This window comes from Podarcis tiliguerta (assembly GCF_965153285.1).
Source record: "Podarcis tiliguerta genome assembly, chromosome: W".
NCBI lineage: Eukaryota > Metazoa > Chordata > Lepidosauria > Squamata > Lacertidae > Podarcis > Podarcis tiliguerta.
In genome coordinates, this window is record NC_139552.1 from 241599 (window position 1) to 267361 (window position 25763).

The following is a 25763-nucleotide window of genomic DNA, read 5'->3' on the forward strand; positions in this document are numbered from 1 at the left end:
AGGTGCATACAGGGTATGGATGACTGACTCTAGGTCCATTAGGTTCACAAAGAGTGTTGAGTACAATCCTAAATGGGGGGGAAATGTGGGGATTTTCCAGAGTCACTCAGAGGAGGATGAAGATGATGTGAAAAAAGCAGATGATGTTGAGGAAGAAGAGGAAGCTGCTGCTGATGATGATCAGAGTTCGGATTCCAGCTCAGTGGGCAGCGCTGCTGCTGGTGTCAGCAAAAGTGATGACACAGCAGACTACAAGAGCGCAAAGGCCTCAGTCAGACCATCTGATGCGTCTGACAATGAACTGGAAGAACCAATATTCACCATTGGTCAATTTTCTCCTAAGAAGTAGGAGATGAGTGCAGAAGACTTGCGTCTAGACTTCCGGGTCAGCCCCATCGGCGAAGGAGGAATTTCTCCGTCAGGAGAAGTGTGCTCCGCAGAAATCGGGTCTGGCTGCCGCGGCGAAGGCAGAGACCCTTTAGAAATCACAGGTGGGTGAAGCCTGTGAGCCTGGGATTCGGCGGGCACCATTTGTGCCCCCCCAAATGTAAGGGACCCTCTTTTTTAGGGGCGATCCCTATCGGAGTGGGGGTGTGTGGCGCGGTGCTGTGAATCAACCGCTACTTCTGTGGAGTGAAGCCGCTAAACATTCGCCGGAGAGCGCTGACTTTTTCCTGAAAAATTTGGAACATTTGACAACAACCCGTGAGTAAAGTGGAATTTGGAACTTTTAAAAGGAGAAAATTTATTGAAATTGGCTACGAACGGGGAGGTCAGTAACAGGAAGTCCGCCTTCCTCTTTTTGTAAATAAACGGAAGCAAAGAGACTGAGCTAAAACCTTGGAAAATAAACAACAAATCACTTAATTCTAGTGTTGAAATTAATAAATCCCCCCCCCCTTGGAAGCAGGAGAAGGGGGGGGGCTTTTTTTCGTGACTGAATTGACCTGCGAAGAGGCAAGGGAAGGGCTAAAAGCTCCATCACTCAGACCCTGGAACCAGGCTGCCATTGGAATGCGCACCGGCTGTATTGGAAATGTTCACTGACAGCTCCTTAAATAAGAGGGAAACACTGTTTTAACCTGTCTTTCTTTGCTACAAAAAGAACAAAGGGACTAGAAACAATTGCAAATTAATTCTACTGTTGCAGCTAAGTTTTAAAAAAAAAGAGTTAACTTAAGATAAATTTAACTAGTAACTTTGTCCCTCTAGAGGAAACTTTTGAAATTGCTACAACTGCTACAAGTGTTACAAGTGGAATTTTCCTATTGCATGTTATGACTTTGGGGCCGTGAGATTTAACCTTGAGCTGTGGAATTGTTATGGCAGATGGGAAAGAAAAAATAAATATATCAACAACAAGGTCTGGGAGACAGTGGCCGCGAAGAGCTTTGGTATCTGGGTCTACAACTCCACCTGTCCTACCTCAACCAAAACTAAAAGAAATGGCAACAGATGAAGCTGTGGCTAATGCTTTAAAAAAGATAAATGATTCATTGGAACAACTTTCTAAAAAACAGATGATACAAACAAAAAAGTTGAAGAGACTAGCAGGAAAGTGGATGAGACAAACCAAAAGGTGGATGACGCAAACAGGAAAATTGATAAGAATTCAGAAAGACTGATTAATTTGGAACAAAAAGCCAATAGTAATGCAGAATCTATTGAAAAATTGATTAAAGAATCTAACCTGACATGACAGACTGCAGGGACTGCAGACTGCAGACTGCCAGACTGCCAGGGAAAAAGCTGCTGTTGTGGAAGCTAAATTAGCCCAACTGGAAACAGAAAGCGTTCCAGACTTGGTGAGACAATTGGAGGACCATAAATTAAAAATTTCTATGATCGAGCTCAAGGACAAACAGGTCAACCTGAGGATCAGAGCGATACCTGAGGTGGAAAAGGATAACCTGGCAGATTTCCTCACGCAGGAATTTGTAGGATTTTGGGAGTTGCAACAAGAGGATTTTAGAATCGTGAGGGCCTTCAGGCTTGGAAAAGGAGGGAAGAAAGAGAAGAATAGAGTAAGAGACTGTCTGATTACCTTAAGAACCAAAGAAGAAAGAGACACAATCCTAAGTCGGCACTACCAGAAGTCCTTAGTAATAGAGCAGTCAAGAGTGGAAATATTTAAAGATATTCCGAAATATCTTTTGGACCTTAGGTCCAACTACGGCGGATTGGCTGCTTTGCTGAGAAGGAACCAAATTATTTTTAGGTGGGAATTTCTAAGAATGTGAACTTTTTTAAAGATAATTATGAAAAATGCTGGTCTGAAGTGAAAAAGGATTTAGAAATATGGTCAAATCTGAAATTATCACTGCTAGGCTGAATTGCTGTTATAAAGATGAATGTATTGCCAAGGATGCTGTTTTTGTTCCAAACATTGCAAATTGTGGATAAAATGGACTGTTTCAAGAAGTGGCAGAGAGATATCTCTAAATTTGTCTGGCAGGGCAAGAAACCTCGAATAAAATTTAAGATATTAACAGATGCCAAAGAAAGAGGTGGATTTGCCCTGCCAGACCTCAAACTCTATTATGAATCAGCCACATTTTGCTGGCTGAAAGATTGAATGCTTCTTGAAAACACTGATGTTTTGGATCTGGAAGGTTTTAATAATGTATTTGGCTGGCATGCATACTTTGATTTATTGTCTGTTAAATTTTTATTGTTTCTTCTTTTCTTTTTTCTTTTTTTTCTTTTTGTAACTATTAAACATTTAAAAAATATCATTTTTTAAAAAAAGAAAGACTTGCGTCTAGTACGCAGATCTGAAAGGGCCACAAAAAGCAAACCTCCAAAGAGATTTGCTGATGAGTTTGCTAAGACAGCAACTGCTGTTCTTAGTAGCTCAGAGAAGGTGTGGGAACCTTCAAACTTCAAAGAGGTTCAGGAGTTAACCTCTAAAGATGCTGAGCCATGGCTTAATGCTATGAAGGCTGAAGTTGATTCCTTGGATAGGAACCAAATTTGGGAGCTAGTCCCGGTAGTCCTAGGAATGAGACTGGTTGGCAGCAAATGGGTCTTCAAGGCCAAGACAGACAAGAATGGCAAGGTTGTCAGGCACAAAACCAGATTGGTTGCCAGAGGTTTTTCACAGGTACCAGGACAGGATTACCATGAGTCCTACTCACCCACCGTCAAGTATGAGAGCATTAGGCTAATGCTCAAGATTGCTGCAGAGGAGAAACTGCACGTTTCCCATCACAACGTTAATACAGCTTTTTTGTACGGGGTTTTGGGGGAGGAGCCGTATATGCTTCCACCTGACGGGATGCAGATACAGAAGGGAATGGTCTGTAAACTTCAGAAGTCCTTATATGGTCTCAAGCAGAGTGCCAGGTGTTGGAACACAAAACTCACTGAGACATTGTTTTCTCTTGGTTTCCACCAAGGCAAAGCTGATCCATGTGTGTTTGTCAAGGAGGAGGGGCAAAACAAACTGTATTGTTTATGTTTTGTTGATGATTTGCTTCTGTTTTGGAAGAATCAGGCTTTGTACCAAAGCACCCTCTCTCAGCTGAAGGAGCACTTTGATATGAAGGATCTTGGTGAGGTATCCAACTATCTTTCTCTGCAGGTGGAGAGGGACCAAGCAGGTAATTTTCTGGTACACCAAACACAGAAAATTGCTGATGTATTAACCAGGTTGAATTTGGTTGATGAAAACCCAGCAGACACACCGATGGTGACAGGTTACCAGGTAGATAGTACTGCTGAAGCATTTTCTGACACCACACTGTACAGATGCATTCTAGGCAAGCTGAATTTCATTTCTAGATGTTCAAGACCTGACATAGCTGTAAGCACTAACCTGCTTAGCAGACATGCTAACAATCCTACTGTTCAGGATTGGAAAGCTCTGAAGCGCATAGCTCTGAAGCGCAAAGTCCCTTTGAAAGGGACTTTGCACTGCAGGCTGAGGTTCACCAGTCAGAAGACTGGAGGTCTTGAAATATTTGCAGATGCTAGTTTTGGAAGTGACACCACGGATGGTACAAGCACTTCTGGAGTATGCTACATGTACAACCACTGTCTGTTTGACTGGCTATGCAAGAAGCAGACAACAGTAAGCCTAAGTTCCTGTGAAGCAGAACTCAATGCCCTGTCATTTTCACTCATGGATTGTGAATGGTTGATGCAACTGTTTCAGGACATCAGAGTTTCTGTGAAATGTCCTATACAAGTGTATCAAGACAATAGATCCTGTTTGGCTTTGCTGAACTCAGAGAGTTGCAAGCAAAGAACCAAGTACTTGCAGATTAAGTTACATCGTGCAAGAGAGTGTATTCAGAAAGGACTCATTCAGGTGTCCTACATGCCAGGAAATGAAATTCCTGCTGATCTGTTGTCTAAGGTTCTTAACAGAGAACAACTTAATGTTTATGTACAGAGGTTGCAATTGGGTTGAACCACAGGTACTACAGGTTACACGGAAAGGGTAGGATGTTAGGATATTTCCGTTCCACCTTAAAAAAGGAGCAGGCTGTTGTGAGTCACAAAGTCTGCGTACTTCCGGCTCACAGGAAGTTTCTGTTTTTGTGTATAGCTTTTGTTTCTCTCTTTGCCTAGACACGCAGGCAGGCAGTCATGTTTTTTCCTTTGTTCTGACCACCGCTGAATAAAGCTGTAAATATGCTGCTCTCCTGAGTGCATCTTTCGTTGTGCTAACTCTGTGAAAAGGGCGTGCATGAGTCCTGGGATGTGGACAGCTATTTCCGAGGCTCATGTCGCTAATTGACTGATACTGTATCTATGGGAGATTGATGGATCGTCCTGAGACGACGTGGAGGCATGATGGCCTTTGTCTCCCTGGCAGTATCCCAACAGCAACTGGCTTTCAGAGGTGGACTGCCCCTGGCCATTGAGGTTCTGCACATGAAGAACACTACTGGATCAGACAAAAGGAGGTCCATCTAGCCCAGCATCCTGTTCTCACAGGACTCAACCTATTGCCCCAACAGGAAACCTGCAAGCAGGACCCAAATACAAGAGCATGGCCATCCTGACCTCCTCCTCCACATATCTGACCAACCCTCTTTTAAAGCCATCCAAGTTGGTGGCCCTCACTGCCTCCCTTGGGAGGGAGTTCCGCCCTTTACAATGCCCTTGTGAAGAAGAGCTTTGCTCCCTCCATCCTGAATCTTCCAACATCTGCCTTCATTGTATGTCCACCAGTTCTAGTGTTATGGGAGAGGGAGAAAAACTTTTTGCTTTATCATAGAATTGTAGAATTGGAAGGGACCCTGAGGGTCCAACCCCCTGCAATACAATCTTAGCTAAAGCTGGTGGGTGGCCATCCAACCTCTGCTTAGAAACCTCCAAGGAAGGAGAGGCCACCACCTTCCTAGGCAGTCCATTTTTCACTCTCGAACAGCTCTTTGTCAGAAAGTTCTTCCTGGTGTTTGGTTGGAATCTCCTTTTTTGTAACTTGAAGCCATTGGTTTGGGTCATTCCCTCCAGAGCAGGAGAAAACAAGCTTGTTCCCTCTTCCACGTGGGAACCCTTCAGATGCTGGATGATGGTTCTCATATCTCCTCTCAGTCTCCTCTTCTCTAGGCTAAACATACCCAGCTCCTTCAACCTTTCTTCATAAGGCCTGGTTTCCAGACCCTCCTCTGCACATGTTCCAGCTGGTCAATATCCTTCTTAAATTGTGGCTCCTAGAATGGGACCCAGGTGGGGTCTACCCCCACACCATGAATGTTTGATTTACTTCTGCCTCACCACCTCTTGCTGTTCCCACAGGGCCACTGCGGGTCCTGCTGGGCATTCAGTGCCACCGGAGCACTTGAAGGGCTGCGCTTCAACAGGACAGGGAAGCTGATCCCGCTAAGTGAACAGAACCTCATTAACTGTTCCTGGAAGCTGGGCAACCAGGGGTGCCATGGAGGGTACATCACCCGGGCCTCCGAGTACATGCAGGAAAACGGAGGCATAAACTCAGAGACCAGCTACCCCTACTTGGAGAAAGTAAGACAGAAGGGGGAATCAGTGCACATGCCTCGCTGATCTGGGCCACACACATGTGCACAATTGTGTGGTCAAGCACAGACCTTTGCCACCTTCACATTACTTCTAATTTATTCTCAATTCTAATTTATAGTCTGCCCTATTGCATATATTAATATTTTGCAGCTTGAAGCAATAGGATGAATAAAAACTGACTCCACTTGGAAAAATAATTGTCCAGACCCATATATTGTCCAGACTCAAAAGCTTTCCTCACAGAACTTTCTTCAATTACTTCAAATTTCGTTTTTATAAGAAGCTGAACCTATGCTGGATGTGCACATGATATTATACAACTATCTGGATGTAACACTGACTGTTTGATGTTCTGTTTTGAAGAAAGTTCTGTGAGTTCTTTGTTTGGACCTAAAATCAGAGGTCTGTCTCTCCCCACAGCTTCCATTAGTCCGCAGCTGTTTTCTCTCCAGGAGAGACCTCATTAACACAGCCTTTGTTCTCTGTGGCTTCCAGAGAAACACTCAAAGGCAACTCCCTTCAAAATGGCGGTTTGCAATTGAATAACCCTCTCACATGATCTAAAGTTAAACACAATATGAGAGAGCAGAGAACATCCTAAATTGATTATCAACCCATTTATTTTATTTTTTCTATTTTTGTTTATCATTTCCATTTTTACACATGAAACTTTATTTTCCACTACATATTCTAGTTTCCCCCATATCTTATTTTTTCTCAACTTTCTATCTCAATATTTCTTACTGCTTTTACTGTTAACTTTTTGACATGCTTTCAATATGTTTCCAAATAATCTATAAAACATTTCCAACCATCTTCAAATACTTTTTTTTTATCCTGACCCTTATTCTATTTGTCAATCTTGCCATTTCTATATATTCTATTAACTTTGTCTGCCATTCCTCCTTTGTTGGTATCTTCCCTCCACTTCTGAGCATACACCATGCGCAGACCCATTCCTGATGCTCAGAAGGATCTGCTTTGCTTTATTATAGCCCAATGGGATTTTCCAATTTTCTTTTTTTTTAATGATGTTTATTAAAAAATTAATAATTACAGAAGAAGGAAAAAGAAGAAAAAATACAATAAAAAAGAAAAAATAAAGAAAAAGAATTAAAAAAAATACATATAACAACCCCTCCACCCCACTAGGGAAAAAGCAAAAAAAATAATTTAAAAACCCTTCCATTTTTCACAATTCTATCCTTCAATGACTTATTTCCTTGACCTCCTCCCACCTCCCTTTTTTGTATTCCAGTTAATAATTAAGTCAGCAAATTCTTTCCATCTTTCACTCCTTACTATCATTTAATTATCTTAATCCATTTTAACCTTATCTTCCCATCAACATCTTAAAATGTATCTATACTTCACTCTAATAAAGGGGGGGAAAGAGCCTTAAATCTTAAACCCTTAAATCCTAAAATCTTAAGTCCTTATCATATTTCAACTAAAGTCATATAAATTCATTCCACCATCTCCCAACATTCCTTAATTATACAATATCCGCCTCTGGTAATGGCGGATTTTCTCTGTCTCGGAGGAATCCGCTCCTTGGAAACTAGGATCTGACCGCCACGGCGAGGCGGAGACCCGTCAGAAACCACGGACGGAAGAAGCCCGTGGACTTGGGATTTGGCAGGTACCTTTTGCACCTCCCCTACTCGTGGGGAGACCCGGTTTCGGGGCTCCGGAGCGATGTGGGGTGAGTGGCGCGGTACATCGAATCAACCGCTATTTTCAAGGAGTGAAGCCGCATTGCTGTTGCCAGAAAGCACCGACTTTTCCTGTGGACATTTGGACTCTAAGTAAATATTCGTAAGTAAACAGAAAATTAGATTACTAAACATTTAAATTCGGCATTTGAACGTGAAGGTCTAAACAGGAAGTCCGCCTTCCGTTTTGTAAAAAGATCAAAGCAAAGATGTCGCAAGCTAAAGCCTGGGAAAAGTACTCTGTAAAGTTCTAACCTTTCACCATTTAAGATATTGAATACCCCCTTGGAAGCAGGGGAAGAGGGGGGAACTTTTTTGTGGACAATTTAAACCTGCAGGAGAGTGAAGGAGATGAGTTAATTTACCACTGTCTCGAGCCTGGGATCGGGTTGTCAAAAAGTTTTAAGATCTGGAAAAAAAAAAAACTAACAACGGGGAATGGAAAATGTCCTGATGGTCGGTTGAATTGAGATATATACTTTTTTGCATTGCTCTTGTGTTATTTAAAAAGAAGAAAAGCTGAATAGTAATTTTGTTACTGGATTTTGATTTGGAATAACAAAAAAATAGAAACTGCTGCCTATAGAGGGAGCTTCTGAAACTTTTGCAACTGTTATAACTGTGAAGTGGAATTTTCCACCAAGAAACAAAGGCTGAGAAATAAGCAACCTTGGAAAGTCTTTGGATAAGAATGGAAAAACAAGAAGCTCTAGTGAACGCGCTTGATAAAATAAATGCTCTGTTGGAGCAACTACATGAAAAGACGGACTTGACGATAAAGAAATTGGACATTTGTGGACAAAGTGTTTCTGACCTGAAACAAAGTGTATCTGACTTGGAACAAAAAGTGAGTAATTCTACAGGAACTGCTTGGGATGTGATTCAGGAACTAACTTTGAAACGGCAGGTTTTGGAGAAGAAGATGGAACAAATTGTTTCTGCTCCTCCAGAAGAGATTCAAGTGGAGGCCCCGGCCCCACTGAATCAAATTGATGGACATATGTTGAACTCTGAGGTGATGGAGCTTGAGAGCCAGAATTGGAGAGACAGTGCCCCGCTTGGACTGAATAAGGCAAGATGGGTAGTCTTTCTGTTGGAGGGAGGCACTGTGGGAAAGACTGGAAAAGTGGAGTTCTTTAACCTTAAAGGGCCTGTGGAGTATGCCTTGGAACATCTTTTGGATTACAACTTTGAATATGGAACATGAGCAAACATGCTGAGATGGGATAAAGGAGCTCCTGAGAAGAAAGCCCTTTGGGACTTAATCTTTGGCACTAAAAGAAACTTGCAGGCAGGGCAGGGAGAAGAGTTAAGAGCCTTGGACATAAGAGCACCACGTTGATGAACTATATTGAATTGATAGAAAAGACTGACAAAATCCGATACCAGGGAGAAGAGACGGTGAAAGAAGATTGGAAATTTTTAAAAACATTATTTAGGGATTTTCCAATTTTCAGCAGCACACATACAAGCATATACAGAGTTATTTTCTATTTCAATGTTAATTAAACTACTACTACTACTAACAACAACAACAACAACAACAACAACAACAACAACAACAACAACAACAATAATAATAATAATAATACTTAACATGCCCTTCACAGAAGGTGGAAAACACAATTAGTAAATTAGGGAGAGAAGGGAGCCTTTTGCTAGACCTCTGTTCCATCTAACAAGAAATCAATCTTTTAGTGTGGCAGCACTTTGGAACTCCCTGCTGATTGACATCAGGCAGGCGCCTTCAGTGTGCTCCTCTCTGGACGGCTGGCACCCGCCCTCGTGCTGCACATCCAAGGAGTGGCACCTGGGGAAGGACTATGCCAGGAGCCTCAGCTGCTCTCCGCCACCCTCCTCCTCGGCCTGCTGTAGCTGCAGCTCCAGTGCTGCTGGGATGATAACAACAACAACAACAACAACAACAACAACAACAACAACAATTTATTATTTATACCCTGCCCATCTGACTGGGTTTCCCCAGCCACTCTGGGCAGCTTCCAACATAGTATTAAAATACAGTGGTCTGTTAAACATTAAAAGCTTCCCTAAACAGGGCTGCCTTCAGATGTCTTCTAAAAGTCTGGTAGTTGTTCTTCTCTTTGACATCTGGTGGGAGGGCGTTCCACAGGGAGGGCGTCACTACCGAGAAGGCCCTCTGCCTGGTTCCCTGTAACTTGGCTTCTTGCAGTGAGGGAACCATCAGAAGGCCCTCGGCGCTGGACCTCAGTGTCCGGGTAGAAAGATGGGGGTGGAGATGCTCCTTCAGGTATACTGGACTGAGGCTGTTTAGGGCTTTAAAGAGGTGCTGCCAAGCCTGCCAAGGAGCACCACCGCTGCTCCCACTGGGAGCTCACTGAGCTGAAAGGGCAAGTGTGGTGACCGGCAGGCGACCTTGTGAGGAGTGGTCCCCTCAGGGGTGCAGAGAAGTCCACCTATTGCCCCCTGCACGACACTCACAAGGAGATTAGGGGCTGCAATCTTTGCCTTGCGCTAGGCGCTGTCAAAACAGGTTACACCACTTGGACGAGTGCAGGAAGGAAATGCATAAGCCCACACCAAATTCTACACCTAGTTTGGAAGCAGCAAACTGCTCAGTAAAGTCCGCTTCTCGTCGATCATTCATAACCTTGCAAAGTCTGCACTACAGCCCTTCCTCTGAGGAGGGCAGATTGAAATGTTTCCCCTTTTTTGTGGAGTTCAGTTTCCAAACCGAGTTTCTGTCATTCATAGAATTGTAGAGTTGGGAGGGTCCACTAGTCCACCCCCTGCAATGCAAGAATCCTGCCCACAGCCCTATGTGGGTTGGCTTGAACCACCAGCCTTCTGATTAACAGCCAGGCGCATTGAGCCCAGCTCTTTGGAGCTGCAAATGCAGCCCTGGGGAATCTGCCCAAGCCACTTTTCTCACTCGCCCTGCTCTGTAACCGCCTCCAGGTGATTGTCGCTTCTCTGCAGGATGGATCCGTGTGCAGTTACAACTCGCAGGACCGCACGGCCAACTGCACATCCGTTGTGTGGTCCCAGTGGGGAGCGAGGTGGCCCTGGAGCAGGTTGTGGCAACAATTGGGCCGGTTTCAGTAGCCGTGGACAGCAGGAGCTTCTACTTCCATTTCTACAAGTCAGGTGAGGGGCCAAACGTTTGGAGAGGGTGGCAGCCTCCGGCGTGATTTTGGTGGCAGCTATATTGCCATTATTAATATTGCGCAGGATGAAGCAATTGGATGCATAAAAACTGACTCCTTTTGGGGAAAAATTATGCCCAGATCCATAAATATAATTCAAAGCTTTAAACAGGTACAAAACAATCAGCAATACTTCCAGAAAGTTGTATAATGCATTTGCATCAAGGATAGGCTCTTCTTAAATTATGACCAGAGCAAAAATCCACACTGTGTCTCTGTGCAGCTCCTGGAGGTACATCTTATCACATCCTCCTCTCACTGCGTTTGGGAACAAAAAAAAACAAGCCAGCTCCTTCCAAAATGGTGAATTTGCAATTGAATACATTAACTGCATCATCTAAGGTTAAACTCCCCCGTGAAGGCTAGCAGAGAATATGAACAGTTAATTATTGACTCAGCTAGATGCTTAGAGAGAGCTCTTTCTAACTTAGTATACAATGGGATTTTCCAATGTTAAAACCTTAGCAACATACTAGATTCAGGTAGGTATCTGTGTTGGTCTGATGCAGTCAAAATAAATTTAAAAAATTAAAAAAAATGTCCAGTAGCACCTGAGAGATCAACTAAGTTTGTTCTGGGTATAAGCTTTTGTGTGCATGCACACTTCTTCAGATACCTTAGCAGCATACATGCAGGCATTCTCCATTTCAGTGTGCAATTATACAATTATACCTAACAAGCTAAGGGATAACAGGCAACTCCTGGGCACAGATGGCTAATTTGTGGGCCTCATTTCTAAGGTGGGCCGCAGCAGCAGTGCCAGACACTTGTAGCCTGGCCACTGTAGTCCATGCAGTGGTGAGTTTGAGGTTGGACTACTGCAATGTTCAGCACATGGGGCTGCCCTTTGACCTTGTTTGGAAGCACTGGTGGGTCACATGATGTCCTGCAATGATTTTGCAAAGTTTTTTTGTAGATAAAGTCGCTCAGATTCGGGAAGAGGTAGACGCCACCGTGGGAGCAGGGCTGGGGCGGGAGAGTGCTAGAGTCCTGTCTAGTCAAGTTGTGTGGGATCAATTCCAATCTGTTACCTCCGAGGATGTGGACAGGCTGCTTGGACGAGTGAAACCAACCACCTGTCTCCTTGATCCTTGCCCATCCTGGCTTATAAAAGCTAGCTGGGAAGGGCTGGGCGATGGGCTTCGTGGGGTGGTGAATGCTTCCCTCCGTGAGGGAGCCTTCCCAGACCCGCTGAAAGAGGTGGTTATTAAACCGCTTCTTAAAAAACCATCTTTAGACGCGGCCACGATGGCCAACTATCGCCCAGTCTCAAATCTTCCATTCTTGGGCAAGGTGATTGAGCGAGTGGTTGCTGAACAACTCCAGGCACGCCGGGAAGAAGCGGACCATTTGGATCCCTTCCAGTCGGGATTCAGGCCTCATCATGGGACTGAAACTGTCTTGGTCGCACTGGTTGATGATCTCCGGCAGGCTAGGGACAAAGGTGAGAGCTGTTTCCTAGTTCTGCTGGATCTCTCAGCGGCCTTTGATACCATCGACCATAACATCCTTCTGGACCGTCTTGAGGGGCTGAGAGCTGGGGGCACTGTCATACAGTGGTTCCGCTCCTTCCTCCTGGGCCGTGTTCAGAAAGTGGTGGTGGGGGATGAGTGTTCAGACCCCTGGGTTCTCACTTGTGGGGTGCCTCAGGGTTCTATCCTCTCCCCCACGCTTTTCACCATCTACATGCAGCCGCTGGGAGAGATCATCATGGGGTTTGGGCTGGGTGTTCATCAGTATGCGGATGATACCCAGCTCTACCTCTCTTTCAAATCAGAACTAGTGAAGGCAGTGAAGGCCCTATGTGACTGTCTGGAGGAGGTTGGAGGATGGATGGCAGCTAACAGATTGACACACAAAGTAGATAACTAGATTTCAGAGTGATGGTGGTGTTGGCGTGTTTGTGCAGCTGACTATGGTCTACTCTGAGTAGTCTCAGTTGGTCATTTTTATTTTATTTATTAAATGTGTATTTATGTTAAATATGTCACCTACATTCATATCGGAGGATCTGCTGCAAGTAAGGCTCACATTGGATGAAGCCCCCTTGGGTGCGCCTTCCTCTCCGCTTTGCCCCTTTCTGATCCTGCACAGAGGAACATCAGAGAATCCCTTCTGCGAGGGCTGGCCCACCCATGAGGTGAGGTGAGGGAACTGCCTCAGGCTGCAGGATCCACAGGGCAGCAGTTCCAGCCTCTATAGCGGCCCCTTGGCTATGGGAAGCTTGTCTCCTCCCACCCTTGGTGGTGGGACACCATTGAGTGGTTGCCTCAGGTGCCCAAATGTCTTGGGCCATCTAGGTCATTGCGCCATCTAGTCTAGCCTCCTGTTCTCACAGTGGCCAACCAGATGCCCCCAAGCCTGGGAGCAGGATTTGGGCACAAGAGCAGCCCTCTTCTCCCCTCATGGTCGCCAGCAAAAGAATTATAAGGTCTAAGATATAAAATAAATGTTCATAAATGTACCAGGCAAGCACATACATAAATCTATAAACCACTTGTCTGAAACAGTACAGGAAAATAGTCCTGAATCCATTTTGACTCTCCCAAATTGACCTCAAATATTTCTCTGCAGTGAGGAAGGAAATGAGAAAGCCTCCCCATTGTCTCTTTGCTCACAAATCCTGTCTTAAGGGCATATTTGTGCATGAATCTGGGCAAGGGGGCGCATAAAGCTGTTAAAAAGCATCGGGGAGAGGATTGCGCCCTGCGGCACTCCACACACCAAGGAGTGGCGTAACGACATCTCCCTCCCTAGTGCCACCCTCTGTCCCCGACCAGAGATAAAAGAGCATAGCCATTTACGGGCTATGCCCTGTATCCCCACGTCGGCGAGTGAATGGGATATGAAAGACGAAATGGTTAAATCAAGAACATACACTGGGCTAAAGATCTGGGACATAATATGGAAATAAGTGCATGAGAAAAGCTGTGGAAAGTAGATATGAAATATACTGCTTGGTATGCTTTAAAAGTAAATTACATGAAAATTACATGTATTGCTTAACACCTAACCAATTATCTAAAATGTATAAGAATATTCCTAACAATTGCTGGAAGTGTAAACCCGCAGATGGATCTTTTTTTCATCTGTGGTAGAATTGCAAGAAAGCAAGGGGATTTTGGGAAATGAAACATGATGAAATAAAAAAGATATCCAAAATGCCCAAAGCGTTTCTGTTAGGGATTATAGGGGCAGAAATCCCCAAAAATATTAAAGTTGCTTATGTAACAACAGCGGCTAGGATTTTAAATGCGCAGAAATGGAAGGAAGAAGTTCCCACCAAAGAAGAATGGAAAAGTAAGATAATGGACTCTGCAGAACTCTCAAAATTAACAGCAAAATTAAGAGAATCTAATGACGATTGTTTTATGGACAAATAGATGCCTTTTAACAAAATATAATTTTTAAAAAGAGATTTTAGAGGGTTTGGGGGGCTTTTTTTTACAATCAAGTGGTATATAAATTGCATGAAATAAAATAATGTACTGATCCCTCCTTTCTCTCTCTTTCTCTGTCAGCTGGTCTGAGAAATGGGGAGAGCAAGGCTACATGTGATTGGTGAAGGGCACTGGCAATCACTGTGGCATAGCCAATCAAGCCAGCTACCCCGCCCTGTAAGCGTCTCAAGAGCCAGAGGATCCCACCCCTCCTGACCTGCCCCACCTGCACCTTCTCAGGTTTGTACAGCTATAAATCCTCAGTTGTTAAACATGCAATTTCACGGTCACCGAGAAAAGCTGAAATTGCAAAGGAAATCATGTACTATTATTACCTGCTGGGCTTCCTGACTCTGCCCTGTTCCTTAGTTTTTGTTTTTAAATGTCTGTGTCCTGCATATAATTCTGATGCACACGTTATCCTTGTACTGCTTTCTATTTGGCAGCGACAACCTGCATTTTGTTGCCTTATTAAATAAATGTGGAATTCTGAAATGCCTGTTGTTGCCGGAAACTGTGATGAACTGCTTGGGGAAAGTGGCAAATGAATATTTTAATAACTCAGTCGGTAGAGCATGAGAATCTCAGGGTCATGAATTTGAGCCCCTCATTGGGCAAAAAGATTCCTGCATTGCAGGGGTTTGGACTAGACTCTATTATAAATGAATGTCATCTGATTGATACAGAGTTTGACCACACTTGGATTTCCTACACCCACCTACACACCCTGGGGATGTTTGAAAGTTAACACTTAGTTAACAATGCTTTTCTAGCACTTGCTGTATTTCAGTTTGACTGTGTGTGTGTGTGTGTGTGTGTGTGTGTAACTGCTTCAAGCAAGGTGAACATACCATGAAATGTGGTCCAGCTACCACCAGAGCAGCAGGGCCACAGGTTTATAACTGGATTCCTCTACAAACAGTATGGCCTTTCTACATTGAGGACATTGTTCTTGCTGTCTATCCTGACATGTTATGACATAGAATTGTAGAGGGACCCCGAGGGTCATCTAGTCCAACCCCCTGCAATGCAGGAATCTTGACTAAAGCATCCCTGACAGATGGTCATCCAACCTCTGCTTAAAAACCGCCAAGGAAGGAGAGCTCATCACCTCTCGTGGGAGTCTTTCACTGTCAGAAAGTTCTTCCTGATGTTTAGTTGGAATCTCCTTTCTTGTAACTTGAAGTCATGGGTTCGAGTCCTACCTTCCAGAGCAGGACAAAACAAGCTTGCTGCATCTTCCATATGACAGCCCTTTAGATGTTTGGAGATGGCTCTCATATCTCCTCCCAGCCTCCTCTTTCCCAGGCTAAAGATACCCAGCTCCTTCAACCATTCTTCATAAGACTTGGTTTCCTTAACCTTGATCATCTTGGCCTCCCTCCTCTGCACACCTTCCAGTTTGTCAACATCCTACTTAAATTGTGGTGTCCAGAACTTGACGCAGTATTCCAGGTGTGGTCTGACCAAGGCAGAATAGAGCAGGACTGTGACTTCCCTTGATCTGGACACTAGACTTCTGTGGATGCAGCCCAAAATAGCATTAGCTCCCCCACGCCCCCTGCTGCATCACACTGTTGTTAAGCTTGTGGTCCACTAGGACTCCTAGTTCCTTTTCTCGTGTACTACTGAATGCCAGATGTCCCCCATCTTATATTTGTGCAGCACTACACTTGGGCAGGTTTATTTTTTTTACTTTTGTGTATGCAAACCACTTTGAGATCCTTTAGATAAAGTGGTCTTTAAATTGAAATAATACTATATTTTGTTGGCATCCATCTGTCTTGAGAAACATTGGAGTATGCCTCTAGGGGGTGAAGTCAAACTGCGCTAGCAGCACCAAAGTGACCCCCACAGGGAGCAAGTCTGGGCAGTGTTCCTGAAGGTCCTGGGCTGTCCAGATGACAAGACCTCCCTCTCGGCCTCGCAGAGCAAGATGTTGGGCACCAGCTTGGCTCCAAGAGTTTAGGCAACATGATGACCATATACATATGTAATAGACAATCTTTATAGAAATCCTTCAAACAATAACAAATTCAAAATGAAATCTTAGATTCAAGGTCTCTGAAAGTCTTTAAATGAAGTGAGGTAGTGACTATATTATTACATGAGCACTGTTCCACAGCATTTGATATTTTTATTCACATATATTCATTTGAAATAAGATGAGTTTACACAAGAACTACCAACTGTGGAAGATGGCAGATGAAGATGATGGACTTTTTGGAGCTAGCCGACCTGACCGGAAGAGTCCGCGACCAGAATGAGGAGTAGTATCAGGAAGAATGGATGAAATTTAATGACTATTTGGTTAAAAACGTTAAGTTAAATTAATTGGGAAAAGCTTGCAATTACTAGTTAGGCTTAGGATTTAAATAAGTAATGTGATGAATTATTATGTTTAATGCTGAATTGGGAAGAAAGAGTGATGTTAAGTGATTAGTTAAGATTATAAGAACCTTGATTTGGAAAACCGTTAAAATGATATGCATTGAAATTCAACTAGGGGGATACGAGGAAGTCACTTAACTATGTTAGGAAGATTAGTTTCAATAAGGTTATGATTTATGTTTGTCTGTTTACTTGTTAGTGTGTTTTTTAATTTTGTGAAAATCAATATTTTTTTTGGAAAAAAATGAAATAAGATGAGTTTATGAAACAATTCTTTATTCTCCCACCACGCTGACAAAGATCTATGAAACAGCAGTCAATATCCGGAATCTCTGTTCAGTGTTGGACATTATAGTTGCTGAATACACAAAGCTTCACAGCTTATCTTTCATCGTAGAAAGTTTGGTACCTCACTTCATTTAAAGACTTTCAGAGACTTTGAGTCTAAGATTTCATTTTGAACTTGTTATTGTTTGAAGGAATTCTATAAAGATTGCCTGTTACATATGTATATGGTCTTTGTGTTGCCTAAACATTGTTGACGTTCTCTTTTGCAACACAGGGGTTTGTTTGGATACTTACTGGCTGCAAGAGTTGCCATCCAGCCATCTTTGGGACTCCATTCCAGGTTTGTGTAGTGTTTACTCCGTAGCCTTTTCTTCTCCTGAAGATATCCTGCAAGGCAGTGGAGGTTTAGGCTATGCAGCATTTCTGTATTACAGCGGAAGCTTGGGTTGCGAACGTGATCCGTGCGGGAAGCAGGTTCGCAACCTGCAGTATTCACAACCCGCAGCGCCGCATCTGCGCACACACGGGTTGTGATTCGGTGCTTCTGCACACGCACAAAGCGCGATTTAGTGCTTCTGCGCATGTGCAAGCACCGAAACCCAGAAGTAACCAGTTCCAGTACTTCCAGGTTCGGTGCGGTGCGCAACCCGAAATCACGCAACCCGAAGTGTCTGTAACCCGAGGTATGACTGTAATTTTGAAAACTGTTGATTTCACCTGTCTTTTGATAATTTTTTATTGTCCCTGGCTGTTTTATAAGCTTGATTTTATCGGCATTTTCATATATTGTTCTATGTAAACTGCTTAGAGGTGGGTGGTTGTTTCTTTTGATTCAGCAATGTCTCTGAATTTTTTTACACATCACTTGGGAAGACAGGCGAACTAATGCCAGTGTACTGGAAGAAGCAAAAATCACCTGTGTCAAAGCAATGATTCTTCAACATCAACTTCGTTGGACTGGCCATGTTGTGCGGATGCCTGATTATTGTCTTCCAATCTAAATAAAAGGGTAAACTTGTGAGGAGAACCTGAGCTTACAGGGTTAAACAGCTCAGAGTGTGCGTCCTGCCTACTGTGGGGCGGAGAGACTCTGCGTCACTTCCGAGAGTCTCAGTCCTTTGTTCTATTCTGCTTTCGTTTTAAAGTGAAGCAGACGTGCCTCACGATGCTGCGTGCTGTGTTAGATAATGGATAGTTCGGCTGTAATAAACTGCTTTTAGTTTCTTAGTAGCTCTGTGTGAGACTCTGTTTGTGCACACTGAAGCACAGAAGCTGATTTCTCTGAACGCTGTCGGACTCTGCTTTTGCTCAGAGCTTTGGAATGCAGAGGCCTGGCGCAGCTTTGGAAGTGGGCCGGACGCCAGGCTTATCTGGGCAATAAATCACGCCACAAAACTTGCACACTCTGGCCAGTTTCCATTTTGACTTGAAACTTGAAACTAACCACAGCAAACTATGGCAAGTTCTTAAAGAAATGGGAGTGCCTGATCACCTCATCTGTCTCCTGAGAAATCTCTATGTGGGACAAGAAGCTACAGTTAGAACTGGATATGGAACAACTGATTGGTTCAAAATTGGGAAAGGAGTACGGCAAGGCTGTATATTGTCTCCCTGCTTATTTAACTTATATGCAGAATTCATCATGTGAAAGGCTGGGCTGGATGAATCCCAAGCCGGAATTAAGATTGCCGGAAGAAATATCAACAACCTCAGATATGACGCTCACAGGGTCTTTGTGAGAATAGAAGGCTGAGAGGTGATATGAGAGCCACCTTCAAATATCTGAATAACTTCATATGGAAGAAAAGCAAACTTGCTTTCTGCTGCTCCAGAGAGGAGGACCTGAATAACTGATTCAAATGACAATAAAGGAGATCCCAACTAAACTAAACATTAAGATGAACATTCAGACAGTAAAAGCTGTTGGACAGTGGAACGGACTCCCTCGGAAAGTGGTGGCCTCTCCTTCCTTGAAGGTTTGTAAACAGAGGCCAGAGGACCATCTGTCAGGGATTCATTAGCTGTGGTTCCTGCATTGTAAAGGTTTGGACTAGATGATCCTTTGGAGTACCTTCCAAATCTATAATTCTATGATTGTAAGAAAGTAGGAGTTCTTTCTTGTATTCCACTTGTAAGCTCTGGAATAAAAGATAAGTGCTGCAAGCTTCTCTCTTTCTCTGATGCGATACTATGCAATTGTTGTTGTAGTAAAGTTAGTATATTTCTGAAAGCCATTCCTTGGTCAAGTAAGGGAGTGAAGCCTTGTGGGAAACCAACAAGCCACAAGGACCCTGGGAAAGAAGTCCTGTTGCTTTAACTCCAGACTAACAGGCGTCCAGGATGAGAAGTTTATGGTGGGAAAGGAAGCTTGATTTACTGAAGGATCTAGCACCTGGGTCCTATGTTATTCACATTTTCTCACTGATGTTATCTATCCTAAGTGCCTACATCTGCATACCATCCAGGAAGGGAGGATACCCCTTGATCTGGCTCTGGGTTCTTAATTGCCCCAGCTGCCAAGAGTTAGATTGATTAATCAGCAAGTCAGTCATTGGAGAATTTGAAAATAATCTAAAGTTATGATTGGTCTTGGGGTTCCGTTCCCACGTGTGTATTGGGGATAAAAGACCAAGGAAATGAATGGTCAAGTGCGCCTTGCAATCCGCATTGAGCCCGGCTAGAAGCTACACCTAATAGCCGACAATCACAGCCTATTGTGATGGAGAATCGCTGTTCTTTTCATCCACGGACTTAAAGACTTTTCTATCCTAACCTACAAGTAGCGTGATGTAAGTAGAGAGTTATATTTTACAATGTTCTTATTTTGCTTCTGTAACCCTCAAGTGATGTGCCTGCAAGTTTGCATGTGTTCTTATGTTCTTCTTTTTTAAAATAAAATTTTAAGAAAAGAAACTGTTTTAGTTGTGTGCCTTTCTGGGAATCAGCTAATCCTAGCCTTACGCTTGGTTTACACTACCGTGTATATTTCTGCCTGCAGATACAAACTGCAGGGTTGGGGGAAACCGGTACTAATTGAAGCGCAGCCTTCCCCCTTGGGCTGTGGCTTGGAGTTCCCCGGATTAAGGGGGTGGTGGCAGCTACCAGTATATTTTGTCCTGTCTTGTAAAAGAGTAACCCCCACTTGCCTGGGCTATTCAGGGGTCCTGTCTGGCCGGAGAGCAGAGACAGGGCAGTGTGGCCGAGTGGCAGAGGGCAGGTGGAAGGTTACGTTACCACAGTTGTATATTATTAATCGTTCCCCCCTTCCATTGTTCTTTTTTTTGGGGGGGGGGACACAGGAGTTCCACTAGACTAGCAGTATGCCAGCCTTGGGGCGTCTGAAATCCTCTTGCATTGCCCTGTCCCTGAAGGCAATTCCATGGTGGGATGGAAAATCAGCAGCACGTTACACGGGATTTTGAAGGCAGTGAGAAGAAATGGCAGCCTTGTTTTGCAGAACGCCAGCCTGGCTCAGAATGGGGAATACAGTTGCCATGTTCTCACCACTGGGTGGTTGCTGCAGAGAATTCATCTGAAGCTGGGCTGTGAGTAGAAAAAATCAATTACAGCCACATTCCTTGTGTCTGTGTCTCAAGTTCTTGATGTTTGGTCTTTTGTGACTTTGCCCATCTCTGATTGATTCCCCACCAGAGTCTAAGAGTCTGCCTTTCTGTAATCCAGGATTTCCCAAACTTGGGTCTCCAGCTGTTGTTGGACTACAATTCCCATTATCCCTAGCTGCAGGACTAGGATAATGGGAACTGTAGTCCAAAAACAGCTGAAGACCCAAGTTTGGGAAACCCTACTTTGAATTGGTTGGAAGAGAAATTAAAATTCAGCGTAGCACTTAATTGCATGCTATCGTGCAATGCCTTTCCCATGACAAAGATTCTTCTATAGTATTTTCTTAGAAATAGGTCCTGCTCACCAAAGGCCCCTGCAATGTTCATTAGAAGCTTGCTCCTTGAGTCTTCTTCATGTTAAGGCATCAGCTGCCCCTTAATTTGGTCTGGTCATGGTCTGTGGGAGGTGACTTAAATCACTAAGCTTCTTTCAGTTTTTTTAAAATTGGAAAAGAGGGGGGATTTGCCGGGGGGGGGGGGTAAATTAGGAAACAAGAGGAAACAAGTACCTGTATTCTGCCACTTGGGGTGCTGATGACAGGACAATGGGAACAGAATTAGTAAAGGCATAAAAGGGAGCCATTCAGGAGTGCTTTTGCTTTTGCAATTGGTTGTAGAAGCCACAAGGAATAAGCTTCTAATTAAAGGCACAGTAGGGTTTAAAAGTTATAACGTCCACAGGAATTTACCCTTATCCATGGTAACAACCTAATGATTTGGTTTTTGTTTCAACTTACCATATACCATAATTGGTAGGGAAGGTAAATGTCACAGAAGTCCCCCTTTTTAAAAAAGAGGGTTTCATACTTATGAATATCCTATTGCATCAGCTGGGTAACAAATTTTCTTTTCAGTTTCCTAGTCTCAAACTCAACAAAGTTGCCAAATGACACCAGTACCTCAATTACTGTTTCTGCACTTTCTTTTGAGAGAATCACATTTCCCACAGTGGCATTATTCCCTGTGTTTGTGGTGTTTATTATGTTAAAAATCCATTTACACTTTGTTCAAGACTGCTTTCAACCATTTTTAGAGTGGCTTCTAATGCCTGTTTAGTTCTTTTGCATATTTCTTATAGGACTGCTGTCCAAAAGGGTTGGATTTTGGGGCAATCCCATTACATGTGGAGGTATGTGCCTGTAGAGCTGCAGCCTCTCCAGCCTTTTGGTGAGGTTCCTGGGTGTAACAGCACTGATTTCTGTGGGGTTAGGTACCATCTATAAGTAAGTTCCCTTCTTTTAGCTAAGATTTATTTAAAGGGAGGTTTAGACCACATTTTAGTCTATTGGGTAGGGTTTATTTAGCAGCCTAGGTCGTGCTCCCTTTTTTTTTATTGTGTTGATGGATTCTGGAGCAGTATCTTGTATACTGTGGATACCATCTTCTAGCCATGTCCCTCTGCTGTCAGGCGAAGATTTTCAAATGTGTTCAAGGGCCTTGTGCTGGACACGGGGGGGGGGGGGGGAGTTACCGAGAGGCGTGGTCAGAGTCCGGTCCTGGGTCGAGGGTCTGGAGACTGTCCACCAAGGGCGAAGCAGGGTCCAAAGCACGAAGCCGGGCGTGGTCAGGAACTCCGGAAGAACAGGTCTGGGTGCTGGCAGAAACAGGTTTCCAACGACGTTGCTCCCACAACCTGGGACCGGGCTGACTGGCCTTTATCTTCTCTGAGTCCGGGGCGGTCCCGGCCCACAGGTTGGCTGCTGGTTCCAAGGAACAGTCCTCAGGTCCATACCCCTTCCAGTCTATGAGATACTGCAGCTTTCCCCTGCGGTATCAGGAGTCAAGAATGCATTCCAACTCGTACTCGGGCTCCCCCTGAACCAAAACAGGCTGCGGTCGGGGACGGTTGGGGTGGAACTCGTCGGGCGGGGCCACTGGACTGAGAAGGGACCTGTGGAATATCGGGTGAACCTTCAGGGTTGTGGGCAACCGGAGACGGAATGCCACAGGTGAGACCTGGTCCACGATGGGAAACGGGCCGGTGAAGCGGGCGTCCAGCTTCCGTGAAGGCCGAGAAGGTTGGAGGTGACGAGTGGAGAGCCATACCAGGTCACCGACGTGGAGTTCTGGCCCCACATGGCGGTGGCGGTTGGCCTGGGCCTTGTATGCCTCCTTGGCCTGGCGCAGTCGCTGCATCAATAGTTGTTGCTGAGAGTGGAGCTCCTGAAGCCACTCTGTCACCGCAGGGACTGCGGATGTCGGCAGCACATCAGGGAACAACCGCGGATGGTAACTGTAACCGGCCTGGAACGGGGTCTGCTGGGTGGACGCATTCACCGCGTTGTTGTAAGCGAACTCCACCAACGGTAGGTGGTCGACCCAGTCATCCTACTGGTAGCTGCAGTAACACCGGGGGTACTGCTCCAGCACCACATTTGACCGTTCCGTCTGGCCATCGTTCTGTGGGTGGTAGGCTGACGATAGACAGACCTCTGTCCCGAGGGTCTGATGCAACGCTCGCCAGAAACGGGATGTGAACTGAACGCCCTGGTCGGACACCACACGCTCAGGTAGGCCATGCAGGCGGAAGACATGCTGAAGGTATAGCTGAGTGGTTTCCTTAGCTGTGGGTACAGATGGGAAGGGCACAGGGCACCATCTTAGTGAAATGGTCAGAGAAAACCAGGAGGCAGGTACAGCCACGGGACGGGGGTAAGTCCACCACGAAGTCCAGCGAAACCGTGAGCGAAGGACCTGGTGGGACTGGCAACGGCTGAAGTAGGCTGGGGGGGTCGCCCGGCAGGGCCCTTGGCCCGCCGGCAGACATCACAACCAGCGATGTAGCGAGCCACGTCAGCCTTCCGGCAGGGCCACCAAAACTCGCGGCTTACCAGATGGGTTGTCCAATACCACCCGAAGTGTCCTGCCGCTGGTTGAGCGCCATCGATCATGGCTGCCTTCCTCTGATCTGCGGAGGAAGAGCTCCGAGAGGGACGTGGTTTTTGCCGCTACGGCGACGCGGTAACCCCCTGAAACCATAGGCGGAGGAAGCCTACGGCCGTGGGACTCGGCGGGCACCAGGAGCGCGGCTTCAGATCGTCTCTGGGGTGGAAAAACAGCCCCGGAGAACGGCGGGGGGGCCAGCGCGGTGCTGTGAGTCAATCGCTACTTTCTCGGAGCGACGTCGCATTGCTGGGATCGGAGAGCGCTCAGCCTCTTCTTGAGACAATTCGGATTACAAAAAAAGAACAATCGTGAGTAAAGGAGACTAAAATTTAAAGAAACTAAGCTTGTGAATTTGGAAGAGAATTGGAACTTTAAATTTCTTTTGAAAAGATTGGAACTGAAGCGGAAAGGCTCAAACAGGAAGTCAGCCTTCCGCTCTGTAAATAGAAGAAAGTAAAGACTGTGTCGCTAATATTTAAAAAAGAAGGGACTAAAATAACATATCTGAAGTCTTTGAAAGACCAGCCCCCCTTTAGGACGAAGGGAAGGAGGGGGGGAAATTTTAGAAAGACTTTTACTCCCGGTGGAAAAGAGGCTTTTAACATCGGAATCACCGCTCAGACTACCTGGTCCTGAGCTGTCAAAACTGAAAGCAAGCCTCGGAAAGGGATCGCGGACTGTTTTTAAAAGAGAAAAATAGCTACAATTCAATTGAACTTGTTACAATTAGAACTTTGGTGTTAAAATACTTATACAATATTGCTTTAAGGGGGAAACAGAAGACGAGAGATACTTTGTTTCCTCTGGCTTTGTGGCTGTTGGGTCCCCCTGGTGGCACGGACATTGTTACAAAGTAACTAAAGCTCCTTTGTAACTTTCCACTGTAACTCTCCACTGTAATTTTCCATTGTTTGGATTTGGAATTGAAAACAAGCGCAGCTGCAGTCTGACCTTGAGACAACAGCATATCTTATGGCAGAAGGGAAAGGGAAAGCAGAATTTTATCAGGAGAAAACTACAAGATCAGGCAAATCTTTCCTTCCAGGAAGAAGGGGATCTTTAGACCCAACAGGAGGTGCTTCTGCACAACCAAAAGGAAAAGGAATGCCAACCACAGATGAGCTGATAAGTGCAGGTTTTGCAAGACTACAAGGAGCAATAGACAAATTAACGGAAGAAGTTGCAGAAACAAAAAAAGAGGTGGCAGAAACAAAAAAACAAGTGGCAGAAACGAACAAAGGGGTAGCAGAAGCATAGAATCATAGAATCATAGAGTTGGAAGAGACCACAAGGGTCATCGAGTCCAACCCCCTGCCAAGCAGGAAACACCATCAGAGCACTCCTGACATATGGTTGTCAAGCCTCTGCTTAAAGACCTCCAAAGAAGGAGACTCCACCACACTCCTTGGCAGCAAATTCCACTGTTGAACAGCTCTTACTGTCAGGAAGTTCTTCCTAATGTTTAGGTGGAATCTTCTTTCTTGTAGTTTGTATCCATTGCTCCGTGTCCGCTTCTCTGGAGCAGCAGAAAACAACCTTTCTCCCTCCTCCATGTGACATCCTTTTATATATTTGAACATGGCTATCATATCACCCCTTAACCTCCTCTTCTCCAGGCTAAACATGCCCAGCTCCCTTAGCCGTTCCTCATAAGGCATCGTTTCCAGGCCTTTGACCATTTTGGTTGCCCTCCTCTGTACACGTTCTAGTTTGTCAGTGTCCTTCTTGAACTGTGGTGCCCAGAACTGGACACAGTACTCCAGGTGCGGTCTGACCAGAGCAGAATACAGTGGCACTATAACTTCCCTTGATCTAGATGCTATACTCCTATTGATGCAGCCCAGAATTGCATTGGCTTTTTTAGCTGCCGCGTCACACTGTTGGCTCATGTTAAGTTTGTGGTCAACCAAGACTCCTAGATCCTTTTCACATGTACTGCTCTCAAGCCAGGTGTCACCCATCTTGTATTTGTGCCTCTCATTTTTTTTGCCCAAGTGCAATACTTTACATTTCTCCCTGTTAAAATTCATCTTGTTTGTTTTGGCCCAGTTCTCTAATCTGTCAAGGTCGTTTTGAAGTGTGATCCTGTCTTCTGGGGTGTTAGCCACCCCTCCCAGTTTGCTGTCATCTGCAAATTTGATCAGGATGCCCTTGAGTCCATCATCCAAGTTGTTGATAAAGATGTTGAATAAGACCGGGCCCAAGACAGAACCCTGTGGCACCCCACTAGTCACTCTTCTCCAG

General features: G+C 44.8%; 1 protein-coding gene and 1 pseudogene across 2 annotated transcripts in view; both read left to right on the top strand.

Moving 5' to 3' along the window:
* LOC310668783 (spectrin alpha chain, non-erythrocytic 1-like) overlaps positions 1–25763 on the top strand; it is a gene marked incomplete at its 3' end in the record, with an annotated part of 263702 nt that overhangs the window by 67866 nt on the left and 170073 nt on the right. The gene's annotated exons all lie outside the window — the stretch shown is intronic.
* Positions 1842–14512, top strand: LOC310668910 (procathepsin L-like; annotated as a pseudogene). Its single transcript has 4 exons — positions 1842–1976; positions 5752–5976; positions 10665–10872; positions 14413–14512. The product of its transcript is annotated as a procathepsin L-like (transcript).